Source organism: Myotis nattereri, assembly GCF_964212035.1.
Source record: "Myotis nattereri genome assembly, chromosome: 8".
NCBI lineage: Eukaryota > Metazoa > Chordata > Mammalia > Chiroptera > Vespertilionidae > Myotis > Myotis nattereri.
Window position 1 is genome coordinate 41,992,393 of NC_138083.1, and position 7,306 is coordinate 41,999,698.

At 50.1% G+C, this 7,306-nt stretch overlaps 1 protein-coding gene across 1 annotated transcript in view; it reads right to left on the minus strand.

Moving 5' to 3' along the window:
* ATP8B1 (ATPase phospholipid transporting 8B1) overlaps window positions 1-4,025 on the minus strand; it is a gene marked incomplete at its 3' end in the record, with an annotated part of 109,508 nt that extends 105,483 nt beyond the window's left edge. The window contains exon 1 of the mRNA XM_081096587.1: window positions 3,669-4,025. The remainder of the gene's footprint in view (window positions 1-3,668) is intronic.
* Between the last annotated feature and the right edge of the window lie 3,281 nt (window positions 4,026-7,306).

Genomic DNA, 7,306 nt, shown 5'->3' on the forward strand with positions numbered 1-7,306 from the left:
CACTGCCTCTGGGCTCAGTACACGCTGTGGCCAGTTATCAAACATACTAGCCCCCACTGGGCATGGTTTTGGCAACAATTTATTTAAAAGTGCAATGCATTGCCCGGATGGAGTGGCTCAGTTGCTTGAGCATCATCCTGTGCACCAAAAGGTTGCTGGTTCCATTCCAGGTCAGGGCACATACCTGGGTTGTGGGTTCAATCCCCAGTTGGGATATGCATGGAAGGCAACTGGTTGAGATATCTCTCCTCTCCTCTCCTCTCCTCTCCTCTCCTCTCCTCTCCTCTCCTCTCCTCTCCTCTCCTCTCCTCTCCTCTCTCTAAGTTATGTCCTTAGGTGAGGATTAATAATAACAATAAATTAAAAAGTAAAAATAAAAGTGGAAGTACTAGGAACAGTACTTACGTGTTCCTAAATGACAAGAGAAAACTTTCTTTGTCTTCTAAGAATAAAAATGAGAAACAAGACATGAGTGTGCGTGCGTGCGTGCATGGGTGTGTGTACTCCTCCATAATGCCAGGTCTTCAAGGACACAGGACCTCAAAGATCTTAGACTGGGCATTATTTTTAGCTAGGACAGGGGTGGGAATTCAGGAATAACACAGTTAACAGAATAAAAAAGGACAAGCTATCTTTTTTTGTGTTATTAAAACTCCTCTGACAGCAAATTAATTTTTAGTTATCTTAATAAGTAACATAACACCTACAGGCATGAATACAATTAATCTAATTGAATGTTGCCAACAAACAGTCCTTAAAACTCACAAGATACCTAAAGATACCATAAATTAAAACTTCCCAGGAGATTAATCTAGAAGCAAATCTAGAAGCAAATTCTAAAATTAAGTGTTTAAGAAACTTTAACGGCACATCTCTTTAGAGATACAGGTTATGAATGAACCCCATAAAACTTGTTCTGGTGCCTAAAAAGCAAGTTCCTCTGCATTCATAAGAGCATAGGCTTCTTTTATAATGATTGAAACTAGAGAGCAAAGGTAACTAGTAGATTAAAATATCTCTGGGGCAGATCATAAGGATCATCTGGATTCCGTGAGTGATGTTCATGAAAAACAAAATGGAATTCATATTAATAAGGCAATAAACCATTAAAAATACCCCAAATGCCTGGGAATCATACTACTTAAAAAAACATGTTTATTAAGAAAATAAGAAAACAACAGTTGAACCTCTACCATGTACAAGAGACTTTCACCTGTTCTCTCATTTAATTTTCTCAATTACCCAAGTATGTTGCTATCTTTTTTACCTCTGCAAATGAGTAAACTGAGGTACAGAAAATTTAGGAATTCACCTGAGGCTGTACAATTTTAAAAGTAAATAAATATATTAAAAATAAATTGTAAAAATTAAATACAATTTAAAGTAAGGAAAAGAATCAAAGTCTGTGGGAATTTAAATCCACGTGTTTTCCACTATTCTTTGCTTGAGAAGGAAGGAAGGAAAAAGGAAAGAAAGGGTTGCAGACAAGGTAATGGTCAGTGTCATTAGCGCTAAGATCCCAGAGCCTGAAATCCAGGTAAAATATGGAACTAATCCTAAACTTGACTTACACCTGCAGGCTTCTTTTGGTTAAGCCTTTTGCTTTACCAAATCATTATTTTAAAGCCGCGGTTTAAAAACAAAACAAGCCTGGCAGGCCGGTGTTGCTCAGTGGTTGAGTGTCCACCTATGAACCAGGTGGTCACAGTTTCTATCCCCAGTATGGGGTGTGCAGGAAGCAACCGGTGAATGATTCTCTTATCATTGATGTTTCTATTTCTCTCTCCCTCTCCCTTCCTCTTTGAAATCAATAAAAATATATTTAAAAACAAAACAGCAACAAAACCCCCCTTCTAATTCTATCAGTAACTAACAGGTAATAAGTACACACCTGTATGCATTTTCCTGAAAATAAAACCAGATGGAAAGCTTGAACGTTGAAGGTAGCCACCCCTGCTCTCACACAGATGGCACTTGTGTTCACTGTGGTATTGAGCCACATGAATCTTGTTTGACCCTTAATCACAGACACAACGAATCACTAAAACTCACCAAAGCACCAACCACTGGGACACCTAAATGAAGAAAGCCGCCCCTATGCAGTGAAAACCATTAGGAGAATTCAAAGGGGTTATTGCAGGCAGGGTGGCTTCTCCCCAGACAGTAACCAGCAAGTAACGATTCATCATCCTTTGCACAGTATACACAGTTATAATGGGTTTTAATAAGGCCTGCAACAATAGGCCCAGAGTTAATGAATGGCATTTTAGGGCTAACACAAAAGTACTCTTGAGACCGCGAAAATGAGAACTTCTACTTCACGTTTTGTGTTGTTTCCTCTTTTTATATGCGCTTGTATTTACTACCACTGCAGACTTGATCATACGTCATTTTTTAGTTTTTGCTCCTAAAAACAGCTACCCTTGGCCCATAACCTACTGCGTGGCGGGCGGTATTCAAGCACTTCGCCTGTGCTGTGTGCTTTCATTCTCAAGGAGTGAGACAGACCTTGGAAGGCAATGGAGTCAGGAAGATGGGAGACAGTCTCTTCTCCAGCCAACGCGCCGGGCGGTTTCGGGGAAGGGCACTCGGCGGCGTCCGGAGCTACCCAAGTGCTTGTAGCCCTCCAGGGAGGCGCGGGCAGGCGGAGAGAGGCGGGTCGGGTCGAGGGGGGCTCACTGGGTGGAAATGTGGCCAGTTTCCCCTTACTTGCGCTGGTCAACCCCGCTCCCCCGACCCCTTCTATACCCTAGTCTACAGCTGTCACGAATCTGCATTCCGAGCCCCCCCCCTCCCCCCGCGGGGACCATGCGCGCACACCCCCTGGGATAAGTTGTCCGGACCATTCAAGCTTTTCTTTCACTTGGGGAGGAGTGGAGACCGGAGAAGAGGAAACACTCGCCATTCTCTGCAACCCCCCCACCCCCAACAGGGTGTCCCTCCGCACACCTAAAACGAGGTGGCGCGGCTGGGCACCAAACTGGGAAAAGTAGATGGGCTGTAGTGGGGTCATGGGAGCCGGCGGATACCACCCAACAACCGCCGGGAAAATGTGACTTCTTCCCCGCCACCTCCCAGGCTGCGTAAAGGCGCGCGGAACGTGTCGGGTGGGCGCCTGGTCCAGCAGCAGGCGCGGTGCAGGTGCCCTCACCATCCTTCTCCGCAGGTGCGGCCAGGTACATAGGGCCCTAAGGAGTGTTTGGACGCGTTGACATCGGTTCCCAAGGGGGCCTCCAGCAGAACCCGGCCATGGGAACTTCCAGAGGGGCGGCAGACACTGCAGGCAAGCCAGCGTGCGTCCCAGGGACCCGCAAGCCCCACCAAGCTTGACCCTCCGAGCTTAACCCGGGGCATGCGTGTTACCGGTGAGCGAAGGACCCAAACACTTCCCGCGAGTTCCCACTCTTCCCAACAGGCGAACACCCCATGGACCTCTCCACAGTGCGGTCCGCCGTCCAGCTGTGCCTCCCCATCTCCGAGGCCGCGAAGGCTCCCGTGCTCTCACCCAAGTCCCACCCGTGAGGACTCCGGAGCCCGAGGCTCGCGGACAGCTGCTGCCACCGCATCCCGGATCCCCAGAGAACGCCGGCCCCGGGACAGACAGAAGACCTATGGGGGCGACGGGGTGGGGAGAGGTCGGAGGCCCCAGACGCCGCGCCCCTACTTACCTGGCGCTCGCTGGGCCCCGGTTGGGGCATCCGCAGGGTGCGCGCCTCTCCGCGCGATCGCTGCGCACCTGGCCGCCGCTGCCGCCCGCCCGGCCCCAGCTCTGGCCGCCGAGTTAGCGCTTCATGGCGCACGGGGCTGGCCCGGGGCCCCGGGAAGCTCGTCCAGTTGGCGGCGGCTCCTCCGGCTCTCGCGGCTCACCAATGGCTCCTCGCCTATCCCCGCCCCGCGTCGCGCGCCCTCCCTCCGCAGCCGCCCTTTTCTCTCCGCTCCCAGCGACCGGCCAAACTGGTTTCTCCGCTCCGGGTTGGTGCCTCCCGTCTCCCTCCGGCTGCCACGGCCGCCGCGCAGGGCAGGGGCTGGGGGCGGGCCCAGCCGTCGGCCCTCCCTATGTCCCTCCTGGAGGCTGAGAGGAGCTAGACGGCGAAACCCAGGGCTGGCAGACGCGGCCCGGGTCGAGCCCCGCGCCCTCCGTGTGCCCCGGCGGCAGGCGGGCGCCCTGGCGGTGGCCTGCGCCTCGCCAGTTCCGCGACCCGGTAGCTGCGGCAGCTCTTGGCTCCCAGATGCTTCCGCCTCCCTGGGGGCCACGCTCGCCACCCCGCCCACCAGCCCCGCGTCCCTTTTCCGCTGCCCTCGGCTGCCCTGGCCGCCGCTCGGGGTCGGTGACCGCGCCAGCCCGAAAAGCTGTCTTGGTCACGGCTCGCCCGGGACCTGAGCTCCCTTGGTAAGGGGAGCTGCACTCTCTCGATGCCAAGTCACGTTCCGCGACAGGTCGCTGAATGCGCGTCGCGCGGAGGGTGGGGAAAGAGACGGTGCCAAAAGATTTCGAGAAACATATTCTGTAATTGCAGCAAGTAGGCTCTTGCTGAGACCAAACTTCCTCACCTTGACATGTTTGGGGTCAATAGGAATAAGGTGCTGCATGTGAATGGCGCGGTGTAGTTGGAAGTGTTGGGCTCGCTGGCGTGTTTGACAGCTGGTGACCCGGCATGTGAACCGCACCTCCCTGGCAGGACATAGCACACTAAGCTCCTCCACACGCCAGAAGCTCCCCTTCAGCAGAATTTTACTGCTCAGCTGCAATGGACAAGTCTCTGGGATAAGAATGAAGGAAAGTCAAAGATGAATCAGAGGTTGCTTAAACTGTAGTAAGGACTCTAGTCCTGCAGGTCACAGGCTTAGGTTATTGGCCTGAGGGTTCAGACTCACATCTGGGGCTTAAGGAAGACTTCATTGAGAAGGCTATGCTTGAGGCGGGACTCAGAGATGAACACTTTCAGGGATCAGAGTTGCATGGAGAGGGAATTCCACCTGTGATGTTAAGGTATATGAAAGATTCAACTGATACAGTTAGACCCTAGACTGCCCTGGTTTTCTTGTTCATTAGTCACACTTGATCTTTGTCTGGGTAGTGCTCATCATTTAATTTCTCTAGGACTCAGTTTCCTCATTTGTAAGATGACACTGGACCAGGTGATCTGAAATGGTTCCCTCCAGTGCTTATTTTCTAACTCACAACAGAGCAAAGGTACAGAGGCCTGGAAACAGGGCCTGTTTAATGACAGTGGGGTAGATCAGTTGGCTGGCAATGCAATGGCACTGCATAAGGTTAATGAGGAAGTTGGAGTTTGGAAGCCCTTGACTGCAGGCAGCACCTGCAAACCATTGAAAGTTTATGGCCACGACAGTGACATGATCAAGGTTGTGTTTAGGGAAAGTAGTGGGGATAGTCTGGAAGAGGATAAGACTGAAGATAGGAGTACCACGCAGGGGGCTAATACCTTAACAAAAGGTGGGCCTGAAGGAGTTGGGTATTGTTTCAAAATTAACAAGTATTTATTAAGTGCCTACTATGTGCTAGGCACTGTTCTACTTGCTTGGATGCATCAGTGAACCAATCAGGTAAATTGTATCTGAAAAGGTGACAAATGCTTTGAGAAAAATAGACAGTGGAAGTGAAAAGACAGATGTGCTTCCAGGGACAGACAGCCTGGGAGCAATGGCAAAGACACAGAGTGGCCACAACTTGCAACTGACTGGCAGACAGAAGCATGGATGGTGAGCCAAGTTCAGCAGGCTGGGTGATGGCATTAGTAGGAACAGCAGAGTCAAGAGGAGGGAGGCCATTGAGGAGGACTCTGTAAACCTAGGAATCAAGCAATGACTCGACTAAAGGAAGGATCCCTTCTTCATGTAGATCAACCAGCAAGTGCTCAATCTGTCCAGGAAAACACTGCCTAGATGAGAGACTACACTAAGACACATCCAATCCACACCTACCCTCACATTTTTTAAATTTTATTTTTAAACTAGAGGCCTCAGTGCATGAATTTATGCACGGATAGGGTTCCTTGGGGTGGCCTGCAGGGATGGGGCCCCAGCATATGCCCCCAGCCTTGCAGCCCCACAGCCACACCTGGCACCAACCCCTCACCTGCTCCACCATCACGCTGCAGTCTCACTCTCATGGGGCCCATCAGGGCCATCAATGCCTCTATTGCCACCGCCACATCACCAACGCCCACCATGTTGCACACCGCCCCCTGGTGGTCAGTGCACATCATAGTGAGCAGTCGATCTCCGGGTCAAACAATTTGCATATTAGGCCTTTATTATATAGGAGGATAAATTTTTATTGATTTTAGAGAGAGAGAGAGAGAGAGAGAGAGAGAGAGAGAGAGAGAGAGAGGAAGGGAGAGATAGAAGCAGTGATGAGAGTATTAGTTGCCTCCTGCATGGCACTGGGGATTGAACTCACAATCTGAGCATGTGCCCTGACTGGGAATTGAACTGGCCACCTTTCAGTGCATGGGACAAACACTCAACCAACTGAGCCACACTGGCCAGGGCCCCTCGCCCAACCATTTAACACTCCTGTGTAGACATTGAGACTTCAAGCTAGTTTGCTTCTCTTACAGACCACTGGAGGGGGGAAGTGTGGACAAAGGGAAACTGTGGGTATTGTTTCAATATTAACAAGTATGTATTAGGTGCCTACTATGTGCTAGGCACTGTTCTACTTGCTTAGATACATCAGTGAACTGATCAGGCAAATTATATCCTAAAAGGTGACAAATGCTTTGAGAAAAATAAAGCGGGACTGACTTGGAGGAAGCCCCTGAGGGAGCCTTCGAGGTGCTGTGGGAGCTCTCTGTCTTGACTTGGGTGGTGCTTCTGTGAGGCTATACACATATAAGAGGATTCATCATCTGTTCCCTTGAGATTTCTAGACTATAAAATAAGAAAAATAGAACAGGGTTAAAAAAAGGGGTGGGAGAATGAGTTGCCGTTTTTTTAAAAAATGTTTTTATTGATTTTGGAGAGAGAGGAGTGGAGAGAGAGAGAGAGAGAGAGAGAGAGAGAGAGAGAGAGAGGCATTGATCACTTGCCTCCCATAGGCACCCATTCTGGGGACTGAACCCACAACCTGGGCATGTGTCCTGACCAGGAATCGAACTGGTGACCTTTCAGTGTATAGGACAATGCTCAACCAACTGAGCCACACAGTCCAGAGCTTGAGTTGCAATTTTAAATTATGTGGTCAGAGAAGTCTTCATGAAAATTTTCATTTGAAAAAGACTTGCAAGAAAGTTAAGGGGTTTCACCCTCGGTGAGAGAAATTCTTTGCAACCCCATCTCA